General features: G+C 43.7%; 1 protein-coding gene across 1 annotated transcript in view; it reads left to right on the top strand.

Moving 5' to 3' along the window:
* Window positions 1-27,326, top strand: part of LOC136863735 (uncharacterized) — a 212,350-nt gene that overhangs the window by 91,515 nt on the left and 93,509 nt on the right. The gene's annotated exons all lie outside the window — the stretch shown is intronic.

The raw sequence follows: 27,326 nt of genomic DNA on the forward strand, positions 1-27,326 counted from the left end.
CTGGTTCCTTCAGTGAAGCATGGTGGAGGTTGTTTAATGGTTTGGGGTTGCATGAGCTCAGCTGAAGTAGGTTCCTTAGAATTCATAGATGGAAAGATGGACCGTAAATACTATATTGAAATTTTGAAGAAAAATCTAGCATCTAGTGCCGAAAAAATGGGACTTCTGGGTAATTATGTATTTATGCGGGATAATGATCCAAAGCATACGGCCCTTGATACACGATTGTGGATTTTATACAACACACCCAGATATATGGTAACACCCCCCAAATCCCCGGATCTGAATCCGATTGAACATGTGTGGGCTTATCTTAAAGAGAGACTGAGCACGAGAAATATTTCATCAATGACAGCTTTGAAAATCGCTCTTTTGGAAGAATAGGGTGAGATTGAGCCCACCTTCACCTCCAAGCTAGTTCATTCAATGCCTAGGCGGCTTGAGGCCATTGTAAAGTCAAAAGGATTGTCAACAAAATACTAAATATGTACTAAAATCCGTGGCGAATGAAAGTAAAACCGGACTGTACGAATACTTTTTACGAGTATGAAATCATGGTATTGTCAGTTATTTATCTATTATAGACAGAGACATGTATCAATTTTATGTTTTGTGATGTATATATCTTTACATAGTGTACAGAAAGCTAACCTATTGATGTTATAACATGTACATGACAATAAGTGTACTAAGTAAAGTATTTTTGTTTCAGTATTAAGTGTACGAATACTTTTTACTATGACTGTACTTAAGAAACCATAAAGCTCCGATAATACTGACCTGTCCCCTCCCCCTCTTCATCATTACAAGATCAGATAACACGTCACGTGATCTAATTCTTCAAGTTTCTTTTTCTAGAAATATAGCCGCCCATTCAACTCCTCCTTTGAATAGTTGCCGGGCTGAGTGGCTAAGACGGTTGAGGCGCTGGCCTTCTGACCCCCACTGGGCAGGTTCGATTCTGGCTCAGCCCGGTGGTATTTGAAGGTGCTCAAATACGTAAGCCTAGTGTCGGTAGATTTACTGGCACGTAAAAGAACTCCTGCGGGACAAAATTCCAGCACCTCTGCGTCTCCGAAAACCGTAAAATTAGTCTGTGGGCGTAAAGCAAATAACATTACTATTATTTCCTTTATTATTTCCTTTGAATAGTCCAATAGCCCTCACTTTTGTCAGCACTCTCCCATGATCTACCCCATCAACAGTCATGGATAGGTCAGTAGCGATACAGTCCAATTGACCTCTTGAATCTAAAATATCTGCAATATCTTGGTGGAATCCTAAACTCGTTGGCATAATATTTACGAAAACCGTACTGCCTTCTATGTAACCAATTATTTATTTTGCAAACGCGTCAAAAATAATCAGAAAGAATGCTTTCCCAGAGCTTACATGCACCACATGTCAAGGTGACTTGTCTGTAATGATCTACATAATGCTCATCACCGTCCGCCTCTGTGGTGTAGTGGTTAGCATGATTAGCTGCCACCCCCGGAGGCCCGGGTTCGATTCCCGGCTCTGCCACGAAATTTGAAAAGTGGTACGAGGGCTGGAACGGGGTCCAGGTAGAGGTGGGTTCGATTCCCACCTCAGCCATCCTGGAAGTGGTTTTCCGTGGTTTCCCACTTCTCCTCCAGGCGAATGCCGGGATGGTCCCTAACTTAAGGCCACGGCCGCTTCCTTCCCTCTTCCTTGCCTATCCCTTCCCATCTTCCCATCCCTCCACAAGGCCCCTGTTCAGCATAGCAGCTGAGGCCGCCTGGGTGAGGTACTGATCATTCTCCCCAGTTGTATCCCCCGACCAAGAGTCTGAAGCTCCAGGACACTGCCCTTGAGGCGGTAGAGGTGGGATCCCTCGCTGAGTCCGTGGGAAAAGTCGAACCTGGAGGGTAAACAGATGATGATGATGATGTTCATCACCCTTCTTTTTATACTGGGGCTACTGTAGTAACTCTCCATTGAACTGGTATAGCTCCTTCATGCAAACTGTAGTCAAATACATGTTTCAGATTTTTTAATTTGCTAATTTCCATCGGACATTACATACTGTAATACAAAAGAAACCGTACCTTAGGTCACATGCATCCTACATTTACAACATTTTGTAACGCTGAACACAACAAATACTTTGCTAGGCCTACTGGTAACGTAAGGCCCTAACGAAATGTAATGGACCTGAACGAGGCAAGAATAATAGTTGGTACTAATCTATGAGACATTGGAGAAGGGTGCGAATAATTCACGCCACGAAGTGGAAAAGGCGTCTTTCAAAGATGACCAATGAAAACGATTGTTCGTCCATTTCTAGGATCGTAGTATGTAAGTGCAAATGGTTTCTAGAGGACCCGCTGCAATCGCTGTTGACAATTAAGATGCCATACACCATACCACCTGGAGTACATTTACGAAATGAAAAAACATACGCTTCAACCCAAAATCGACCCCTCGACCTCCTGCATGCTAACCCAAAACTCTACCCAGTGCACTAACTGTACAGCACGAATAATATCTCCTGACAGAGGTAGTTACCCTACATGTGGTTACAGTGTTGCCAGATTGCCACTCTTCTATGTCCTTTTTTCTGCCGGATATACTGGAAGTACGGACTTTTGTGAGAGACATTTCTTTTTTATTACTGGCATGTGAGTAGTCGCGTTGCGACGCCCGAGTGCGCGAATTTCGCTTCACCCTGTATACCATTCCACTTTTCACTAAAATTCATATAATTGGCTAAATTCAATTTCCTGGTAAGTTCCTTCAATCGTTCCTTACTTTCACAACTATTCCTATGTCTATTCCTGTCTAACCTGCACCTCCTTCTATATCTCTTCATTACTCTGTTATATATATAGTGCTTCTTTACCATTCCTTACAACCTTTAAATGCATATACCTACTTTCATCATCATCATCATCATCATCATCATTATCATCATCTGTTTACCCTCCAGGTTCGACTTTTCCCTCGGACTCAGCGAGGGATCCCACCTCTACCGCCTCAAGGGCAGTGTCCTGGAGCTTCAGACTCTTGGTCGGGGGATACAACTGGGGAGTATGACCAGTACCTCGCCCAGGCGGTCTCACCTGCTATGGTGAACAGGGGCCTTGTAGGGGGATGGGAAGATTGGGAGGGATAGACAAGGAAGAGGGAAGGAAGCGGCCGTGGCCTTAAGTTAGGTACCATCCCGGCATTCTCCTGGAGGTGAAGTGGGAAACCACGGAAAACCACTTCGAGGATGGCTGAGGTGGGAATCGAACCCACCTCTACTCAGTTGACCTCCAGAGTCTGAGTGGACCCCGTTCCAGCCCTCGTATCACTTTTCAAATTTCGTGGCAGAGCCGGGAATCGATCCCGGACCTCCGGGGGTGGCAGCTAATCACGCTAACCACTACACCACAGACCTGCTTTCATAGTCCTCAAAAATTACTTTTAGCACATTGAATAGGCTGTTTATATTTTTATTTTCTATTTTCCACTTATCATAATCAAAACGTGCTATTTACACTTCACTTTTTTAGTATTTCGTCCACTCGCATAGCAATAGTCGAATCCTATTGAATTTCATGAGCAATCCAGATGAGGAAGATATAAGCCCTTAAAAGTAGCACCATACCCGATCACGGGTACGATCCATGTGCCTTTTCTTATAGCTACGTTTCCTTGCGGTTTCTCATAACTTTCTTAGGGTGGAAATAGCATCTTTTGAGCAGACACTCCTCAATTACGTTTCGTAAACTTCCCTCTCTTATCAGTCATATGGTATTGCCTAATAGTTCTAATTGTAAAACTTCCCTTTCTATCTAATTTAGTTTTATCTACGACAAAAACAGGTTTGTGATCACTTACAGACTAAAATATATTACTTCAGTTTCTCTCTAGAGCTCTTCGGGTCATGGCTGAGCGGGAATGTGAATAATAGCGGAGTAATTCAGAGTAATTTCATTATGTACAGAAGAGACAGAGAAACTAGATTTGTCGGTGTATTTACTAATGTGCGTAAGAGGATTGATAGTTAATGGGCTGATCAGGTTAATGAAATGCTGTGTGTGTGTTTGTGTGTGCAAATAACAGACCAGTGGAAGAACAATCCTATTATTTCTTTCTTTCTTTCTTTCTTAATCTGCTTACCCTCCAGGGTTGGTTTTTCCCTCGGACTCAGCGAGGAATCCCACCTCTACCACCTCAAGGGCAGTGTCCTGGAGCGTGAGACATTGGGTAGGGGGATACAACGGGGGAGAATGACCAGTACCTCGCCCAGGTGGCCTCACCTGCTATGCTGAACAGGGACCATGGTCGGGGATGGGAAGACTGGAAAGGATAGGCAAGGAAGAGGGAAGGAAGCAGCCGTGGCCTTAAGTTAGGTTCCATCCCGACATTTGCCTGGAGGAGAAGTGGGACACCACGGAAAACGACGGAAAACCACTTCCAGGATGGCTGAGGTGGGAATCGAACCCACATCTACTCAGTTGACCTCCCGAGGCTGAGTGGGCCCAGTTCCAGCACTCGTACCATTTTTCAAATTCCGTGGCAGAGCGGGGAATCGAACCCGGGCCTCCGGGGGTGGCAGCTTATCACACTAACCACTACAGCACAGAGGCGGACCACAAGCCTATTCACTTATTAGGAATATCCAGGCTGCAGAAAAACTTTGTTTTGTAAGTTAAGGGAGTGTTAGGTTGTACAGATAAAAGTATAGTGAACAAATTTGTGCGGTTTTTAGTTTTAGCTGCCTATCTCCCAGACGCTTGAGCGTTAACCAGCCACACTTTTTGCGTAGATGCTGTCTATGTGACCTTCCTCCTGTCTTACTTGCGTCCTTCCGTCTGTCCATCGCCACTCCTGCACATCATGTCCGAAAAGCGCCGGGAATTTTCCAACGAATATGTGAATAATTATTGTGTCGATGTGAATGGTGTCGTACCGATCTCGATAGCTGCAGTCCCTTAAGTGCGGCCATTATCCAGTATTTGGGAGATAGTGGGTTCGAAACCCACTGTCGGCAGTACTGAAGAAGGTTTTCCATTGTTTCCTATTTTCACAACAGGCAAATGCTGGGACTATACCTCAGTTAAGGCCACGGCCGCTTCCTTACCACTCCTAGCCTTTTCCTATCCCATCGTCGCCATAAGTCTATATCGGTGCGACGTAAAGCCAATTGTAGAAGAAAAAAAAAGAATTGTGCCAACGAGTTGGAGGGAGAAATTTCGAACATCTGCTCTGAGGTACTGTATGTTTGTCAGTTTTAATTATGTGCAGCTAAAATGTAAACCAAGGGCAAACGTTGCGTCACGTTTACTTCGAACACCTGGGGGGTTTGCAGTCAATCTGAGATCTTTAAGCGCTCGTAGCGCCATATCTAATCACAGCAGACCTATGGTTCCTATGTTCACTGTACCGGGAGGTACAACTCTACGCCGCACATTTAAATCTTGCGCTTTAAAGAACCCCTCTACAGGAAAAACAGTGAACTTGAAAATGGACCGACTTATAACTGTTCTCTGAAGATGGCACCACTAAAATTTGGCGTAATTTTGTTATTGTGAAGTTTCCAGTACTGTGTGAATTTCAACTTGTTTTTGTATTCCGTTCATCAAGAAGTTTGGACATTCTCTCATAGATGTCACTGCTAGAAAACTATGATCATGCACCCTGGTGCGAAGTGAAAGAACCTTTTTGAAGAAGTTTTGTATTCATAAGTTTTTTCTTACTAAATTTTGTTCATTCATCTTTGGGTTGGCAATATTTATCTTTTCTTTCCGCCAGTTTTTTAATTTAGCCAATCAAGAATTTCTGTAATTAATTTTCAACCAATCCCGTATTTCTTCTTCGATATTGAGTGTAAACTGTTCATCCATCAATAAAATTGTGAGGGTGTGGCTGTTTTATTCGTGAAAGGTCTCGAACTTTCCCCGAGGGTTTATAAACTGCAGATTTTCTCTTCTTTTGGCCATTTTTTTGTCGTCATCTAACTAAGTGTGTGTGTCAAGCAGGGTGTGGGAGGCGCCTCTTTCATCAGGCAGCAGTACTCCGACAAGGTATGGCCACTTAGCATCTTCACTTTTGCTAGCTCCGCAGTTTAACCCGAGGGAAAGGTTCGAAACTTTAAATATGTAACCAACTTCCTTAAAATGTAATTCTCCGTTCGGCTCATGTAAAATTTCATAAATCTTTAACTGTAATCGGGGTAGAGAGTGATATACCCTCTCGAGCTCCCATTCATCTTGGTTTGAGGTATCGCATTTGTTTCTGCAATGTATTAAAGTGATTTCCATCCGCGCTACCTCAGTAGATTGGGATTAGCCCCTGTTTCGTTGGCCAAGTGCCCTATAGGTCTGTAATTTTTTTGTGGAGCTCAATCTCCGACTCCATTCCTGTTGTACTCGGGCCGTTTATTGAACCTGTTCTTTTTTACTAAGGCCCGTAGGTTGGGTACTAGATACCCCTGTGTAATAAGATGGCTATTTGTAAGTAGTGCCTTGTAAGGCCAGTGATTGTTAAGCTTTCACATGGTGTTGCCTTGAGTAGGCTGTGAATACTGAGAGCACGTCAGCTCTTTTCAAGTATTGTAAGAATGCCTCTAGGAGGCTTGATATTGTAAATTGGGAGCAGGAGCTCCAGGTATTAGGGGATTTATGCCCTTGTGTAAAATTGTAATCTTTTGTAAAGTTGAGCTGAGAGCTCAGGTAATGTAAAGCGAGGGGCTGGAAGCCCTGGTTACTAAACAGTCACTAAAGTTTGGGTTTTCTTGCTTTGTCTAAACTTTGTCATGGTACCTGATATGTCATTGTTATTTCACTAAATGAAAAGTTGTTAAAGTTTTGTTCTTTTTCGAAAATATAACCTTTGTTAAAATTTTCAATTAACTTTGACTTTGTAGTTAGACCCATTCATCCCGGCACCTTCTTTCACCTCTGCTGGTCCACGGGTAACCCCGTAACATTCACATTACCTATAATTGTACCATCTAACACTCCTTTCATTTACGAAGGACCAAGCGAGTTGGCTGTCCGGTTAGGTTCGCGCAGCTGCGAGGTTGCATTCGGGAGATAGTGGGTCCAAATACTACTGTCGCAGCCCTGAAGACGGTTTTCCATGGTTTCCCATTTTCACACCAGACAAATGCTGGGGCTGTATTTAATTAAGGCCACGGCTGATTTCTTCCCACTTTTATCCATTCCCTATTTCACCGTCGCCGTAATACCTATCAGTGATGGAACGACGTAAAGCCATTTGAAAATAAATAAATAAATACATTAGGAGGCGAAGTTTTTCCGCACCCTGTACAGGACGCCCAATAACTACTACTCAACACTCGCTGGCTGTATGACGCCACGTGTACAGGCAGTAATATGCAAAAAAGTTCTGTAATTGCAGATGACTTAAGTCTTCCGGACATAAACTGGATTAGTGAGGATAATGGGAAGGGCTAAAACCACGTCGCACTGAACAAGCAACGAGAAGGAAAGAAACCAGTCGTGATGTATTGATGATAACATGCAAGAAGGTGAGATATTTACTGACAATTTAGTTATAGTTATACTTAACGAGCAAAACAGTGTAGTGATATATCGTATAAAATGTATGTATATACAGCGTGATTCTGGCGCCCCTTCCAGTGTACTTGTATGCAACCCACAGTATTCATTCCGTGATGAAAGCATCTGCCCTGTCGGTATGCTCAGACAACACAACCGGATATCTTGGTATTTACCGCTTCACCATGATAGGATGCCGTAATATTATACTCGTGTTAAACACTGCAAGACATGCGTGTGCCTTCTAGATCATATGAACCTGACACGCCGGTGAAACACTAAATTGATATTGTGACCGCAGTAAACCTAATACGTGGTATAAGCTGCCCAGTGTGCCGGACTGAAACGTAGTATAGTTGGTAAAGGCATCGCGGAACGGGCTTGTATGTGAGGTGGGAGGCTCGAGTCCAGGTCGAAGATTGCAATTTTTAAAATATTTTTTTTAATACGTACCACAAGCAATTTAAGTTCAATACCCGCTTTCATGGAAATCGTGTGGGAATGAATGTGTTTGTGGCCCTAAGATGGGCCGATTAGTTAGCAGGCCGGACACATACTGCACCCTTTAACCAATTCCATGGGTGCAATACAGACCGGAAATAATAGGAACACAACTGCTGTGACAACGTGTTATCGCAGCAAATGCTCGATATGATGACCATTTTGGTTTATGCATATTCGGGCCCGGTATCCAATATGCCGTCTTGCGCGCTGAAGCATTCCAGGTGTAATTGCTCGGCAGGCGTCCGTGATCAGTTGCCGGAGCTGGTCGGTGTTTCCCGGTGCTTGAGCGTAAACGAATTTCTTCAAATGATCTCACAAGAAGAAGTCTAACGGCGTTATATCCGCTGATCTGACAGGCCAAGAAACATGGCCTCCTCGTCATATCCATTTCCTTGGCAGTTCCTCATTCAGATGGTTACGAACGGGCAAAGTCGCATGTGGTGGAGCTCCATCCTGGTGCAACCACATCGTCAAACGGTCGTGCAAGCCACATCCTCCAGCTGCAGTAAGAGCTCCTGAGGTAGAAGGTGCAGGTAACGTGAGCCCGTCCAATGGCCCTCAAAGATATAAGGTCCAATCAGGCGATCCCCCAAGATTCCACACCAAATATTCACTCCCCATCGTACTTGATGGGCCGCCTGTCGCTCCCAGTGAGGATTGTGCGGACTCCAATAGTGCATGTTGTGGCGATTGAAGTTCCCATTATTGTGGAAGCGCGATTCATCCGAGAGCAAGATATACGATACGAATGCTACATCGTTGTCTAGCCTGCCTAAGAGGCACCAACAGAACTCCTTTCGAGCTTTGAAATCCCGCCCATTGAGCTGTTAGTGTAGCTCAATTTTGTATTGTTGAAATTTATGTTCATGCAGTATTCGCCAGACGGACGACAGGCTGGTGTTCACCTGTCGTGCAATCGCCCTTGTACTGATGTGTGGATTATTACTAACTGCCTCCAGAATGGCCTCTTCTGTTTCACTCGATGTAACGGGCCTGTCACGGACTGGTGGCTGGTTGGAAATCACTGGTAATCACGCCTGTTTTACTTAGGCGTCTTTCAACACGGCGGAATGTTGTAGCAGCCGGGTGTCGCCTGTCGGGATACCGTTCCTGGTACAGACGAAGTGCCTCGCAAGGTTTTTTGTGTTGCTTCCCCATTTATGAGGAGCATGTCAACGTATTCCTCTGTGGAAAATCTGCTGAATGACAGCAGAGATTATAGTAAACTCAGGCCGTAACCAGCGGGGTATGCGCAGGGCACAAGATGAATAACAGCGTCATTCTACTGTTTGAATGTGGAAAAAATGGACCTGTGATTACATATTCAAACATCATACCGATGCAAAAATATTTTAACAATGCAAGATTAGGACCACCGCTGGCACATTCCGTAGATTGCTTGGCGACGCCTAACTACACCCGCTACGCCACATTGCTGATAACACGCTGGTAGTAAGACGAGAGAAGAGTACATACGCCATCCGGTTCGGTGTTTAAGACATTAATTACTGCACTCCTACCTAGTTTTTGCATTGATTCCCCTTTTGGTTACACCCGATCACGAGGCACGACACAGTAACATAGTTACATGGTAAGAGGACGCTGCTACATGATTTCAAGGCGTTATGTTTTGCAAACGGGTGATATAACATTTCGCTAAGGTTCAGAAACATGTGCAAAATGTGCTCACTGAATATTAGTACCATAGAGTACGCCTTCATGAGAATAGCACCCCCTGTAACCATGTGCACGTTAGTTGTGCTGCAGCAAACGGTATTGGAAGGGGCTGCTGAATCACACTGTATTTTTATTTATTTTTACAATTGGCTTTACGTCGCACCTACTCAGATAGGTTTAATGGTGATGATTGGACAGGAAATGGCTAGGAGTGGAATGGAAGCGGAGTCGGACGAAAATTAAATCATTCGTCGTATTCGAATAAGAAACATTGTGGCTTAGTGAACTTACAATGGACGACAAAACCAAATTAAAATATTTCAAAATTATAGATGAGGAGATTTAAGTTGTAGTCCGCCTCTGTGGTGTAGTGGTTGGCGTGATTATCTGCTACCCCTGGAGGTCCGGGTTCGATTCCCGGCTCTGCCACGAAATTTGAAATGTGGTACGAGGGCTGGAACGGGGTCCACTTAGCCTAGGGAGGTCAACTGAGTAGAGGTGGGTTCGATTCCCACCTCAGCCATCCTCGAAGTGGTTTTCCGTGGTTTCCCACTTCTCCTCCAGGCGAATGCCGGGATGGTACCTAACTTAAGGCCACGGCCGCTTCCTTCCCTCTTCCTTGTCTATCCCATCCTCCACTTCCATTCCTGGGCGGGGTACTGGTCATTTGTACGCCCCGAACCAAAGTCTGAAGCTCCAGGACACTGCCCTTGAGGCGGTAGAGGTGGGATCCCTCGCTGAGTCCGAGGGAAACCCTGGAGGGTAAACAGATTAAGAAGAAGAAGATTTCAGTTGTATAGGGACAAAGATTAGGCAGTTTCAACACATTTGAGAAAGGTAAATCGAACTTCCCTTTAAATATTAACTCAAAGAGAATGCTAAACGGGACTGAGTATGGTACAATTATCCTCATCATCTTGACCACATTAAATCCATCTTCTCTTTTGAGTCCAATGCGACATAGCGTTGTAGCTTGTATAAATATAAACCGTTGGCGGAGTGTGCGAATCTCCTCATCTCGTGTGGAGCGGTTTCCATCCTTCCTTCCTTCTTTCCTTCCTTCCTTCGTCACTATCAGAAGCAGTACACAAGCGTGTTATTGCGACTCCATGAGCATACAGTAATATGATGTTACGTTCTGCTGTTACTCTCGCGGTGAGTGGAACCTCAAAGTTTTTATAAAGTAAATAGCTCAAGTATAACGAGTAGAAGAGAAATGTGAGCTCTTAAGTTGTTCCCTGTTGGCTAGTACAAGGACTGTGATGAATCGTCCGCTAGGGGCAGCACCTTTACTATCTGAGGTTTGGTATCTGTAGTTCTAATATGTTTATGTTCGGTAGTGTTGATTTTTGAAGCCAAAAACTTAAGCGTCGTGCATTATTGTTAAGTGAAAGTGAGGAGCGTGTGATTTTGTGATGGTATTCTTTTATTTAGTGTAAACATATTGCTGAGCTTATGAAACTTAAAAATACACCGAAGCGGAAAGAAATGCCTACTTGCTTCTTTCCAAAGTGTAAGTATGGCTAAAAAACTTCGAAATGTAAACACTTCATCAAACTACCTAAAAGTGAAGCATAATTTTCAAAATGGGGAAAGGAGATTAGCAGAAAAGGCAAATAGCTTTCTGATAAGTGTTATGCGTGCGATTCACATCTTTCTGATGAATTTATAGTTAAATCAGATTCATTCTTAATACAAGGCGAACAGGTAGATGGTAACTGTAAACTGGCGCTGTCCCTGATATATTCCCCAGTTTGCCACAATATCTCACGAAATAATTGAACAAAAGGTAATCACCACGTAAGAGACAGCCTCCTAGGACGGAGGAACTTTCAAGAAACAAATTACATAGGCCTCACCGCGAATTACATTTCGATACTTTTTCTGAGAGTGCTGAAAGTTATGAAATACGTTCAGACACAGCTAAAAAGACAATAGGTTCATTACAAAAATCTAAAGAGACATGGACGTTATGTAAAGACTACCCGTAATAAATTGAAAATAGCCATTTTTTTTGCTAGAAAAGCAACTAAGAAATTCCAAGTTACAGTCAAATGATTTAAGTGAACCGGCATAAAGCAGAAAGCAGAAGGTGATCATTGACACCATGTTAAAGAAATGTCACCTAAGAAATAAGAAAGGGATTAGATATGACAATGTATTCCTTTTAGATAGTCACTTATTTAAAATTAAGTCACCTAAGGGCTATAGACACTGTTTTTAAGCTAGACATGCTTTCTTTCCTTCTGAGGCTCATCTGCGAAAACTAGTTAAAAGTCTTAAGTGCCCTTACTTGGTGAACACCCATGCCATTAGTGCTATTGAAAACTATTCCACCGAGTTCAATAGCTGCAGTCGGTTAAGTGCGGCCAGTATCTAGTATTCAGGAGATAGTGGGCTCGAACCCCACTGTCGGACGCCCTAAGTATGGTTTACCGTGGTTTCCCATTTCCACACCAGGCAAATACTGGGACTATACCTTAATTAAGGCCATGGCCGCTTCCTTCCCGCTCCTAGCTCTTTTCCTTCCCATCGTCGCCATAATATCTATCTATGTCGGTGCGACGTAAAGCAACTTGTAAAAAAACAAACCTATTTCTCCGATGAGAAGAGTGAAAACAGTCGCACGGAAATTCTCATATTTGACAAAGTAAAACTAAGCGAAGAGTTTCAGTTCAACACCAACTCATTAAAAGTTGATGGATTCGTAAATTTAGTAGAACACACCCAAGAACACGGGAAATATAAACTTTCAAACCCTGCGTTAGTGTTCGTGTTTGTGCCTGGGGTCTACCAGTTGCTGTGTATACAAGCCGAAATTCGACACCTGGTGATATTTTGTCACGAATTTTAACCCAGATGGTCTTACAACTGGAGCAGATGGAAGTCAGTCTAATAAAAAATGTGTGAACATTTTTAGGAATAAATGGAAAAGAATGGAAGGTCATGTGCTCTATTTCTAACCCTTTTGATTCTAGTAGGAGACTGGTTCTTTTAAGATTCTGTACATATAACGAATTGCATCAGAAATAATTTCCGCGACAAAAGGCAAGTCTATTACAATAATGAAATTGTGACTTTAAATTCTACCGACAGGTTTCTGAAATGGAGTACTGCCATAAATTTGCAGGCTTGAAAGTTTGTCACAAGCTAACGTCTGCACATATAGACCCCACTTCATTTCAGCACATGAACGTGAGACTTTATTTTCAGTTATTTTTGTTGCAAATGGCATAACTTATTTTAGACAGATAAACTCAGAGGGATTTGAAGACGGTGAACAGACAGAAACCTTCACCAGGGAATTAAATATTGAGAGCACCGTGCAGGTGTTCGAGTATTTATGCAATAATGCATTCCTATATATGCTCACAGACAAATTTAATCAGGACCCACTAGAACGGGATTTTGGTATACTATGCTTATTAAGTTGTGACAACCACCCTTCAACAATAGATTTTCTGAATTTGCACATGCTGCAGTATATTTATGAGCCCTGTCATCGGGTAGTAATTGTGAGCCCAAATTTGAATTGACATTGACATCTTTCGTCAATAAAACGAGAACACTTGCTAAGAAGACAGAATAAACAAACAAGGCAGTAGTTGAAATAGCACAAAATAAAATCAAACAAGCACTATAATTCACTTAGAACATGGATGACCTCTCACCGGACTGGGAGAGTAATTTACTACGCCTACTTATCATTGATAGCCACAGTCTTGCTAAGGAATGTTTGATTTATTATCTAGGAGGAGATATATAGTACGCAATATATCCAAGATCACACAATGTCATAAATGTGTCATCCTGTTACATGGAAAGCCTACGAAGAAATACTTGTCGCAGCCCTCACATTTATTAGGGACTATAGCAATAAATACAGCATTGACAGTTCTTCTTCACCCATCCTTCAAGAGCAGTTTATAATGTGTTCGTGCAAGTTGAAAGCGTAGTGGAATAAAAACTCTCCCGTAAAACATAGTCTATGGGGCGATATATTTTACGAGTGTCTGGACAGTTTGCACAGTATCACAATTAATTCGAAAGAATTAGGATGCTGCGACGACCATGTTGTGGATATTATCCCTAAACTTGTATTAAATTGTATGAAGTGTCGATTTTATTTTGCAACAAGTCAGATGAGAAAGGAACTGAAATATTCTAGGACCACTAAGTCTACCCAGAAGATATCTAAACTATCTGACAACTGACTTCTGAAACGGCAAGCAAAAACATAATATTTTGCATGCAATAATTGCCTTATTCGTATGCTCTCTCGTAAGCTGGAGCTCACTTACTGCTGGAAGAGTGGCCTAGCGAAGGAACCTATACACTATGGTAGAGAATAACTGTTACCTTCTACTCGCTACGGCTCACGTATAGAACATGCTTATTAATAGTTACCGATCGTGTGGGTTGATATTTCAAAGCTATATACAGTTTCAATGCTTCAGTGGACTAATTTTGTAAAATAAATAAATAAATAAATAAATAAATAAATAAATAAATAAATAAATAAATAAATAAATAAATAAATAAATAAATAAATAAATAAATAAACAAACAAAAAATAAATAAATAAATAAATAAATAAATAAATAAATAAAGACAGAAAGAAAGAAAGAAAGAAAGAAAGAAAGAAAGAAAGAAAATGCCATTTGTTCGGGGCGTCGACCCATGTGGATCTTTTGCCCCTACTGGTACCATATTATATGAACCTGCGTGTAATTGAAATGGCGGTAGTGTGGAATGTTTTGTGTGAGGAAAGGAAGATAAAGGACGTCACAAACACCCAGTCCCCAGGCCAGGGATATTAATCATTACAATTAAAAATATCTGACACGGCCGGGAATCGAAGCCGGGGCCGCCGGGTGACAGTCGGACTCACTCAACCATTTAACTCGTTAATACACTGACTGACAGTGACAATGCAACACCAAGGAGGAGTGGTTCGAAAGGGATGAAAGTTGGGGAAAAAACAGAGACGGCACGGATGAATAATTGATGTTTATTTCAAACCGATATGCAGGTTACACAATGCGCACGGCATCGACTCAGTAGGATGTAGGACCACAGCGAGCGGCGATGCACGCAGAAACACGTCGAGGTACAGAGTCAATAAGAGTGCGGATGGTGTCCTGAGGGATGGTTCTCCATTCTCTGTCAACCATTTGCCACAGTTGGTCGTCCGTACGAGGCTGGGGCAGAGTTTGCAAACGGCGTCCAATGAGATCCCACACGTGTTCGATTGGTGAGAGTTCCAGAGAGTACGCTGGCCACGGAAGCATCTGTGCACCTCGTAGAGCCTGTTGGGAGATGCGAGCAATGTGTGGGTGGGCATTATCCTGCTGAAACAGAGCATTGGGCAGCCCCTGAAGGTACGGGAGTGCCACCGGCCGCAGCACATGCTGCACGTAGCGGTGGGCATTTAACGTGCCTTGAATACGCACTAGAGGTGACGTGGAATCATACGCAATAGCGCCCCAAACCATGATGCCGCGTTGTCTAGCGGTAGGGCGCTCCACAGTTACTGCCGGATTTGACCTTTCTCCACGCCGACGCCACACTCGTCTGCGGTGACTATCACTGACAGAACAGAAGCGTGACTCATCGGAGAACACGACGTCCCGCCATTCCCTCATCCAAGTCGCTCTAGCCCGGCACCATGCCAGGCGTGCACGTCTATGCTGTGGAGTCAATGGTAGTCTTCTGAGCGGGCGCCGGGAGTGCAGGCCTCCTTCAACCAATCGACGGGAAATTGTTCTGGTCGATATTGGAACAGCCAGGGTGTCTTGCACATGCTGAAGAATGGCGGTTGACGTGGCGTGCGGGGCTGCGACCGCTTGGCGGCGGATGCGCCGATCCTCGCGTGCTGACGTCACTCGGGCTGCGCCTGGACCCCTCGCACGTGCCACATGTCCCTGCGCCAACCATCTTCGCCACAGGCGCTGCACCGTTGACACATCCCTATGGGTATCGGCTGCGATTTGACGAAGCGACCAACCTGCCCTTCTCAGCCCGATCACCATACCCCTCGTAAAGTCGTCTGTCTGCTGGAAATGCCTCCGTTGACGGCGGCCTGGCATTCTTAGCTATACACGTGTCCTGTGGCACACGACAACACGTTCTACAATGACTGTCGGCTGAGAAATCACGGTACGAAGTGGGCCATTCGCCAACGCCGTGTCCCATTTATCGTTCGCTACGTGCGCAGCACAGCGGCGCATTTCACATCATGAGCATACCTCAGTGACGTCAGTCTACCCTGCAATTGGCATAAAGTTCTGACCACTCCTTGTTGGTGTTGCATTTGCTCTGTCAGTCAGTGTATATCTACGGTCCGCCTCTGTGGTGTAGTGGTGAGTGTGATTAGCTGCCACCCCAGAGGCCCGGGTTCAATTCCCGGCTTTGCGACTTAATATGAAAAGTGGTACGAGGGCTGGAACGGGGTCCACTCGGCCTCGGGAGATCAACTGAGTAGAGGTGGATTCGATTCCCACCTTAGCATTCCTGGAAGTGGTTTTTCCGTGATTTCCCAGTTCTCCTCCACGCAAATGCCGGGATGGTACCTAAGTTAAGGCCACGGCCGCTTCCTTCCCCCTTCCTTGCCTGTCCGTTCCAATCTTTCCATCCTACCGGGCGAGTTGGCCGTGCGCGTAGAGGCGCGCGGCTGTGAGCTTGCATCCGGGAGATAGTAGGTTCGAATCCCACTATCGGCAGCCCTGAAGATGGTTTTCCGTGGTTTCCCATTTTCACACCAGGCAAATACTGGGGCTGTACCTTAATTAAGGCCACGGCCGCTTCCTTCCAACTCCTAGGCCTTTCCTATCCCATCGTCGCCATAAGACCTATCTGTGTCGGTGCGACGTAAAGCCCCTAGCAAAAAAAAATCTTTCCATCCCTTCACGAGGCCCCTGTTCAGCATAGCAGGTGATGCCACCTGGCGAGGTATTGGTATTCTCCCCAGTTGTATCCGCCGACCCAAAGTCTGAAGCTCCAGGACACTGCCCTTGAGGCGGTAGAGGTGGGATCCCTCGCTGAGTCTGAGCGAAAAACCGACCCTGGAGGGTAATCAGGTCAGGAATAATAATAAGAAGAAGAAGAAGAAGATATTTATCTACGATTATTTCCCTTGATAAAATGCCATTGAGTGTGTTTTCCTCTTTAGATCACAATAAGGTCTTATGACGACGTTGGGATAGGAAAGGCCTTGGAGTGGGAAGGAAGCGACCGTGGCCTTAATCAAGGCACAGCCCTAGCATCTGCCTGGTGTGAAAAGTAGGAATCCACGGAAAACCATCTTCAGGGCTGCCGACAGCGGGGTTCGAACCCACTATCTCCCGGATGCAAGCTCACAGCTGCGTGACGCTAACCGCACGGCCAGCTCGCCCATTAAATGGCATACTTATAAGACCAATATTGAGCTTGGGAGAGGGTATATCGATGGTAGCATAAACAATATCTTAGTGCGTACATTAAAACAGTCTTTTAAAATAACATTTATTCATACTTAAGAAACAAAAGGAATGCACGCTGAGAGTTAGGTCATCAACAAAGATTACAAAGGAATACCTGATACTGATCTCAAGACTTACTCAGCTCGTCCAACAATAGTACTCTCCCGCTATACATTATAGAAAGTCTGCGTTAGCTGTAATGGCTGTCGAATTCCACAACCGGTCTACGTTTCAAGTATCATAGTATCATATTCCAACTAAAATACTTAACGGAATTAAATTAAAACATTGCTAATAAAAAGTCGAACAATAAACTTCAAATTGATTTCACGCACCACCGTTCTGGAATTCGTCCAATTTCTAATTTTACACATGATTTTACGTAGTATTTTCTATTTTTCTTTCGGTTTGATGTTACAGGGAAGGTTTAGGAGGTCCGAAATTTTTTCCATAATTCCCATTTGCAAGATAAATCATTAATGTCCGGAAGATCCTATAATCTTTTTCACATTTTCTGAATAAATACCTTCATTCTACTTACACTGGCTAATGCACACAAAATTTACACAATTGAAAGATGAACTACGAAAAATTATAGGATAATCGACACATACAAATATAACGGGTTCAATCTGGTTGCATTGGGAATTGGTGGCATTAACATGAAATCAGCTCGATGCTCGCTCGGCGTGGATTTAGCACTTCATTGTACTTGTTTCCTGGTCTTTCACTCTTATAAATTCCACGTTGTTTTATTGGCACTGGAGCTTCAAAAATACAACTAACATTATGTCGCACTCAGAAATGAATCAACACACGACACTTTGGATAGAGATATTTCCCTTATAAAATACACAATCCAAACCTTGAAGGTGTTTTCACCTACACAAAATAGCTTTACTGTACGTTTCGGCATACGTACTACCGTCATTACTGTCAGTTCTGAGACTTGACGCCTGGAGGATAGGCACCCACACGACTCTGAATGTTGCACACGATGCCATATTACGTGGTGTACACCTATACAGAACCGCACCTACCCTCAAAATAGTCGCCGTTGGCCGTTAACCACTTAAACAGAACCACATCCACCCTCAAAATAGTCGCCGTTGGCCGTTAACCACTTAAACAGAACCACATCCACCCTCAAAATAGTCGCCATTGGCCGTTAACCACTTAAACAGAACCACATCCACCCTCAAAATAGTCGCCATTGGCCGTTAACCACTTAAACAGAACCACACCTATCCTCAAAATAGTGGCTATTGGCCGTTATGCACGTTTGCCAACGTTGGTATAACTGCTGAAAGCACCGCTGAAAGGAAACACCATGTTTGGTCTCCAGTTATTATCCGGTTGAGAAACGTCGGATCATCGTCAGCACTACTGATGAGGTCACCACAAATCGTCATGCAATCATCACGCTGGTCTTGCGACAGGATTCCTGGCACACTGTGCTGGGTAACACGAGACATGTTTAGGTCATCCGTCAGAATTTTGTGGCAAGTACCATGGATGATCCCTATTGCTGCTGCAAGATTGTCAACTGATTGGGAACGCTTAGCACACACCAACGTTGCACCTTCTTGGGTCTTGCGTTCCGTTCGAAAAGTTTGTGGCCGACCAGTGCGCACATCATCTTCCAAACTGTCCCGTCCTTGCACAAAAGGTCGGAGCCATCTAAACACAACACTGCGAACAGTGCGTCCTCACCGTAAACCTGCTGCATCATTTCAAACGTTTCGGCAGCGGTTTTGCCTAATTTCTGGCAGAACTTGATGTTTGCGCGTTGCTCAAACTCTGACATATCCAGATCCTACTGGCACATTCAAATCACCGTCACAACAACGAGCGTACATCTGGTTCCAGTGCATGTACTCAACTGTGTCTTGCAGAAACGAGAGACTAACTAACATGGTACCGTACCACGACGCCACCTATGCACTATAGTGCACCACAGCGCCATCATGCGGTCAGTCTCAGAACTTAATGGCTGTACTACGTATAACTTCCAACTTTATAATAATGGTTCACATTTCACAATTCAGAGCAATGTAACTAGACCGCAAATTCACTAACAATCACACTTTTCAACACGTGGTCAATCTTCGTATATGTGCGTCGGTTTATTCATACAACAGCAAGAGATATTTAGCACAGCACTGTCGACGTCAGATAGAAGAGTGGTACGAGACGTATAGCCCACGATGATGTCATGAATAATTTTTTCAGTACGATTTTCGCTGTTAGTGGTTTAACGTCGCACTAATTCATCGAAGGTATTCGGCGACGCAAGGAAGGGAAAGGGCTAGAATTATTTAATTAGCGTCAGTGGCCTTAATTAATGTACAGCCCCAGCATTTAATTGTTGTGAAAATGGGAATCCACGGTGAATCATCTTCAGCTCTGCCAACGGTGGGATTCGAACCCACCGTCTCCCGAATTCAATTTCACAGCTATGTGATCCTAATCGCACGGCCAACTCTCTCTGTCCCGTAGGATTTCTTCTGTTCACAATCATTTAACTTAATGATAATACCACATGACGATTTTCTCCTTCCTCACAAATACAGTCTCAATATATTTCATTCTATACAATAAACAGTCCCAGACATTGGGTTTACTTGTTTAAATTCTTGACTCAATGTCGACGTCAGTGGCACTCTCGAGCAATGTCATCACTGACAATTCATGCTCTTAAGTTCTCTAATAAATCCGAAATTTTCTGTCTGACTTGTTATAATTTAGTGTACGCACTTTTTATTCGAAAAATATCATTCTTTTAACAGGTAGAAATTTTCTAATGGCTTTTAAATAACCCATATTCACGTTGATTTCACTGCGATGTCAAAGAATCCTCTTCCACTATGCTCAACTCCTTGCTTTGTAATTTCACTTAGCCTGAGTTGCTACTTTAAACATTTCGGCCACATTCTCGGACGTTATGTTGGGCCTGAATCAGAAATATGTACATATTATAAAGTAAAGCCGCCAGCAGGTGTGTGTGTGATTGTGTTGGCAGATCTTGAGAATAATTGAACGTATGGCAATACGGTTTTCACCGTTATATGCATGCATCTTAATTATAGACTTTTATGCATTTCAGCGTGCAGTCATCAAGCCTCTGTCAAATTAACTAGGCGTCTCACAATCCTCGATTTGCAACTAGTTCTCTGACTTCATTTAGTTCCACAGCTCATGCCATTAAATCAATTAAAAATCTAGTCTAACCATCGTCACCCCCTCTACTACGCTTGCCCACCACGGCCGAGCCCATTATCCTCCTTAGTAACCTATCCTCCTCCATTCGCCTCACATGGTATCACATGAAGGTTTATGTGTATGAAACACAAATATATAGTGAAACGGAGATGATCAGTGGCGATTTTAATAAAGGAATTAAATTGTTGAAATATGGCAATCCGAGAACTTTTTCGGCTTACTCTGCCTAAACGGTAAACAAGAGATCCAGGGTTTTCGAAGAAGAATTATTAAGCATAATGAGCTTTACAAGAAAGTCCAGAACGGCACGTATTTAGCTGTAAAATGTATTTCACAATTAGATTGTGTATGTTTCAGCTTGTAGTAAAAAGTCAAACTTAAAATTCGAAAATATTTTTTCAAAATAAATTGTGTATTCACCTCAATAACTTTATTAAATGCATGCTTTATCTCTATATTAATATATTACATTTTGTTTATTCCTTGTGGCATGTTGATAATTGGAATATGAGTTTATTTTAATAGTTACAAAACTAACAGCATGTAACAGTTATGATTACAATAAACTAATATTCTCTCCACAGTTGGTGGTCATTCGTACTTGAGAGAGAAGATAATAATACCCTTTAAAATATGTAATTTGTATTAATACTTTAGGAGTTATTGTGATTTTAGTGAAAGTGCAGGAGTGGTTTAAATATCACGTGGAACAACCTGAAAGGCATTCGGCCAGAAAGGACTTGGAAAAACAGGTACAGTCGCTCAAAAAAGGAATGAGAGCATGGTATTGTGTAAGTTACACACAGGTATCAGAAATAATAGAATCTATTGACATAATGTTGGTTGCGGATATCCAGAGGGAGGTGAATTATATCTTATCGTCCTTCCTCTTCTAATGCTGAAAACATTTCTTAGCCGACAAGATAGGGGACCTCATACTACGAAAAACGTAAAATTAAGCAACTTCCTCAACTGTGCCAAAACTTAAAGGGCTAAAGGGTTCGGAAAGGTTTCAAATTGTTTGTCTTGGATAGCTCTATCAAACTAAAAAACAAATTTCGAAAAACACTTCCGGCCTAAGTGCAGTTCCAGAAAAGCGGCCTAAAATCGCTTGTTTCTTTACTCGTTGTCTTTTGTATTCAAATCCTAGTCAAATTAACTTATTTGCATAATTCTTTCTGTAATGTGTTCCTTGGTTCAGTATCCTCAGGCTTTTTTTATTTTTTTGAAAATATCAATACCGAAAGTAGTTATAAGGGCTTAAGTGAAACTCTGCATTGACTCATATCAGCGTTCGTAGCGGTAGAAAAAGGCTAACTGCTAATTTAATCGACCGGATAATGACGATTATGGAAAGGATTGTAATTTTTAGGAATAAATGAAGACTGTATTCTCGTACTTTATTAGGCTCTATTCTTATACACCTAAAATTCGTAGCTCATATCCCCAGGATGTTTTCATCACTGTGATATTGCCTGAAGGGCTAGAACTGCGGATATTTCTTTCCTGGCCTTTTCATATTTATCTGGAATCAACATTAACGTCAGCTGGATCCCCTTCCTATATGTAGGGATGTATTCCGTAACGGTGATTGGTGGTGTGATGTGTTGCTTGAAAGTGAAAATATATACTAAGACGATCACAAACACCAAATGTTGTTAAAATCGGCAGCCTGACCTGGATTCGATCACAGAGCCCTCTTAACCGACGGCCTCTACTCTGACCTTGGAACCGGACTGAATTATACACTGACTGACAGAGCAAATGCAACACCAAGAAGGAGTGGTCAGAACTATATGCCAATTGCAGGGTAGACTGACGTCACTGAGGTATGCTCATGATGTGAAATACGCCGCTGTGCTACGCACGTAGCGAACGATAAATGGGACACGGCGTTGGCGAATGGCCCACTTCGTACCGTGATTTCTCAGCCGACAGTCATTGTAGAACGTGTTGTCGTGTGCCACAGGACACGTGTATAGCTAAGAATGCCAGGCCGCCGTCAACGGAGGCATTTCCAGCAGACAGACGACTTTACGAGGGGTATGGTGATCGGGCTGAGAAGGGCAGGTTGGTCGCTTCGTCAAATCGCAGCCGATACCCATAGGGATGTGTCCACGGTGCAGCGCCTGTGGCGAAGATGGTTGGCGCAGGGACATGTGGCACGTGCGAGGGGGCCAGGCGCAGCCCGAGTGACGTCACCACGCGAGGATCGGCGCATCCGCCGCTAAGCGGTGGCAGCCCCGCACGCCACGTCAACCGCCATTCTTCAGCATGTGCAAGACACCCTGGCTGTTCTAATATCGACCAGAACAATTTCCCGTCGATTGGTTGAAGGAGGCCTGCACTCCCGGCGCCCGCTCAGAAGACTACCATTGACTCCACAGCATAGACGTGCACGCCTGGCATGGTGCCGGGCTTGAGCGACTTGGATGAGGGAATGGCGGAACGTCGTGTTCTCCGATGAGTCACGCTTCTGTTCTGTCAGTGATAGTCACCGCAGACGAGTGTGGCGTCGGCGTGGAGAAAGGTCAAATCCGGCAGTAACTGTGGAGCGCCCTACCGCTAGACAACGCGGCATCATGGTTTGGGGCGCTATTGCGTATGATTCCACGTCACCTCTAGTGCGTATTCAAGGCACGTTAAATGCCCACCGCTACGTGCAGCATGTGCTGCGGCCGGTGGCACTTCCGTACATTCAGGGGCTGCCCAATGCTCTGTTTCAGCAGGATAATGCCCGCCCACACACTGCTCGCATCTCCCAACAGACTCTACGAGGTGTACAGATGCTTCCGTGGCCAGCGTACTCTCCGGATCTCTCACCAATCGAACATGTGTGGGATCTCATTGGACGCCGTTTGCAAACTCTGCCCCAGCCTCGTACGGACGACCAACTGTGGCAAATGGTTGACAGAGAATGGAGAACCATCCCTCAGGACACCATCCGCACTCTTATTGACTCTGTACCTCGACGTGTTTCTGCGTGCATCGCCGCTTGCGGTGGTCCTACATCCTACTGAGTCGATGCCGTGCGCATTGTGTAACCTGCATATCGGTTTGAAATAAACATCAATTATTCATCCGTGCCGTCTCTGTTTTTTCCTCAACTTTCATCCCTTTCGAACCACTCCTCCTTGGTGTTGCATTGTCACTGTCAGTCAGTGTATTTTGATAATAATTAAAGTTATGTTTGATAAATACTGAATGCGAGGAACCTAGAATATCACCCACTCATTCTTTTCTTGAGCGGCTGTACATACATAAATACTCTATCATTCAAAGTATTTTGAACATATTCCGGTTTCTGATATAATCTTTAGTATTAATACAACAAAACAAATTTAAGGTTATTTGAGGTGGAAATCCATAGAAACACTACTATGTTACATTATTCTACCTTTTCTTGATTAATGATGTATATTTTGAGATAAAGCATCGATGACTCTTATGGGAACACTTATTATTATTATTATTATTATTATTATTATTATTATTATTATTATTATTATTATTATTATTATTATTATTATTATTATTATTATTATTATTATTATTATTCTTAAAAATACACCCCAATTAGGAAATATCCCGGTGTCAATTATCACTTACAGTAGTGTGATAATAAAGTTAAAACATAATTACCCAACAACAACAACAACAACAACAAGAAAGAGTACAACAAGCAATTCCATGGAAAGAAACTATTACGAGAAATACTACTAGTTTGACATTCTAAATCCAGCATCATCATAGACAAATTTGCACACGAGTTATGTATTTCCAGTGCTTAACAATACGGCTTACAAAAATATAGAATGAGTTTATTACTAGCTTAACATTACAACACAGTCCTATACAAATTCACACGTACGTTAAATAATTCAGATGTTTTGGAACACAAAATATGTCTGTAATTCACCAAATAAAACTTACGTAAGTTGACTAAATAGGTATCGCCATTTAAAAGCAGTCTAGAGATTCACAAACAAGCTTCGACAAACATTTTCATGTGAAGTGTAGATATTAGAACAGGCAGAAGAAAGCAACTTTCAACAGATAAACGTAGTGTAATTTATTAGCTTACACACAGCAGAACATAGCATGCGTGGAAAAACAAGGACATGTGATCTTGGGAAGTGTACACTCAATTGCACAATAAATGGCCAGCAAAGAAACATTTGATTTCATACATTCGCGGAACACGAGAATATTCGTAAACTGTGGGTAGTCGTAACCGAAGACACGGACTTGGAATCCTACCACCTGCACAGTATGTTCATCCGATTTCAAACAAAAGGATTTTGAAGTAAAGTCATCTTATGCGACGGCTAATTTTTGTGTGACTGAATGTACATTTTACTGTCAAGAGGAACGTGACTGCTCAGAGAAACAAGGATCGTTATCGCAAGGGAAGGCTTAAAGTGACGTAAAATAATGAAGATACACTGACTGACAGTGACAATGCAACACCAAGGAGGAGTGGTACGAAAGGGATGAAAGTTGGGGAAAAAACAGAGACGGCACGGATGAATAATTGATGTTTATTTCAAACCGATATGCAGGTTACACAATGCGCACGGCATCGACTCAGTAGGATGTAGGACCACCGCGAGCTTCGATGCACGGAGAAACACGTCGAGGTACAGAGTCAATAAGAGTGCGGATGGTGTCCTGAGGGATGGTTCTCCATTCTCTGTCAACCATTTGCCACAGTTGGTCGTCCGTACGAGGCTGGGGCAGAGTTTGCAAACGGCGTCCAATGAGATCCCACACGTGTTCGATTGGTGAGAGATCCGGAGAGTACGCTGGCCACGGAAGCATCTGTACACCTCGTAGAGTCTGTTGGGAGATGCGAGCAGTGTGTGGGCGGGCATTATCCCGCTGAAACAGAGCATTGGGCAACCCCTGAAGGTACGGGAGTGCCACCGGCCGCAGCACATGCTGCACGTAGCGGTGGGCATTTAACGTGCCTTGAATACGCACTAGAGGTGACGTGGAATCATACGCAATAGCGCCCCAAACCATGATGCCGAGTTGTCTAGCGGTAGGGCGCTCCACAGTTACTGCCGGATTTGACCTTTCTCCACGCCGACGCCACACTCGTCTGCGGTGACTATCACTGACAGAACAGAAGCGTGACTCATCGGAGAACACGACGTTCCGCCATTCCCTCATCCAAGTCGCTCTTGCCAGGCGTGCACGTCTATGCTGTGGAGTCAATGGTAGTCTTCTCAGCGGACGCCGGGAGTGCAGGCCTCCTTCAACCAATCGACGGGAAATTGTTCTGGTCGATATTGGAACAGCCAGGGTGTCTTGCACATGCTGAAGGATGGCGGTTGACGTGGCGTGCGGGGCTGCCACCGCTTGGCGGCGGATGCGCCGATTCTCGCGTGCTGACGTCACTCGGGCTGCGCCTGGACCCCTCGCACGTGCCACATGTCCCTGCGCCAACCATCTTCGCCACAGGCGCTGCACCGTGGACACATCCCTATGGGTATCGGCTGCGATTTGACGAAGCGACCAACCTGCCCTTCTCAGCCCGATCACCATACCCCTCGTAAAGTCGTCTGTCTGCTGGAAATGCCTCCGTTGACGGCGGCCTGGCATTCTTAGCTATACACGTGTCCTGTGGCACACGACAACACGTTCTACAGTGACTGTCGGCTGAGAAATCACGGTACGAAGTGGGCAATTCGCCAACACCGTGTCCCATTTATCGTTCGCTACGTGCGCAGCACAGCGGCGCATTTCACATCATGAGCATACCTCAGTGACATCAGTCTACCCTGCAATTGGCATGAAGTTCTGACCACTCCTTCTTGGTGTTGCATTTGCACTGTCAGTCAGTGTAAATATTTGGCAGTGACTAATAAACGTGTTCGCTTGAAAATAACACCAATGCCGACAGCAGAAATAAGTTGGTGAATTGACATTATTGTGATTCTGCAGTAAAGAAAGGACTTCTGGATGAAAATCCTACAGTAAAATGATGTATTGAGGCAAGCCCTACTGAGGACTGTCAATAAGATTAAAATACTATCTTGGGCCAAGCAACTCGGAAATTGCACTGTTTATCACTGGAATAATGTATTATTTACGAATGAATCGAAATCCGAACTGTTTGGTTTAAACCGTAGTTCGTTTTGTTTGACGTGCAAACGGGGAATCCATGGCACCTCAGTGCTTATCAAGTACAGTCGAGTATGGGAGGTGGTTCAATGATGGTATCGGATTACTTTAGCGGTAATAAAACGGGCGATATTGACAATATTGAGAGAAAAGTGAGAATGGAACAGTATCATAACATTCTCCAACGTCATGAAAGACCATCCGGGCTGCGTTTAATTAGCAGGGTTTTCCTAATGTAGGAATCTTATGAGCCTAAACATCCATCTTCACTATGTTGGAAGACTAGGAGTGAAAAGAGAACTGAAAAACTTGGTATCGTCCACTAAAAGCCAGGATTACAGCCCGACTGTGCTTCTTTAGGATCATTTGGGTAGAGAGATCAAGAAGAAACATGTGACAATCGCAACCGTTTGGAGAAGTGGTGGAGGGTCATTTCCGGAAAAACATATAGGCACACTTAACACAAAGGATGCCTAGAGTGTGCAAAGCAGTGATCAAAGTAAGACGAGGTTACTTTGGAAAAAGCAAAATATAAAAAGTATTCTCTGGTGCCGTTAAAGTAACACTTATGGAATATATTCCACAATTTCTTAACCCTTTTTCCCAATTAATTGTGAAAATGAGAGAATGAGAATTTTGAGTGGTATTGAACGTACGAACGTTCATACAGGTAAATACATCAGATGGAAAACAAATTGTGCCGAATACAAGGAAATCTTGTATTCTAGTCTCTACTAGACTATTGGCCTGCGTTGTTATGCTTAAAATAGTTCGGTTCTAAAAAATGTCATCATCGGGC

This window comes from Anabrus simplex, chromosome 2, assembly GCF_040414725.1.
Source record: "Anabrus simplex isolate iqAnaSimp1 chromosome 2, ASM4041472v1, whole genome shotgun sequence".
Taxonomy (NCBI): Eukaryota; Metazoa; Arthropoda; class Insecta; order Orthoptera; family Tettigoniidae; genus Anabrus; species Anabrus simplex.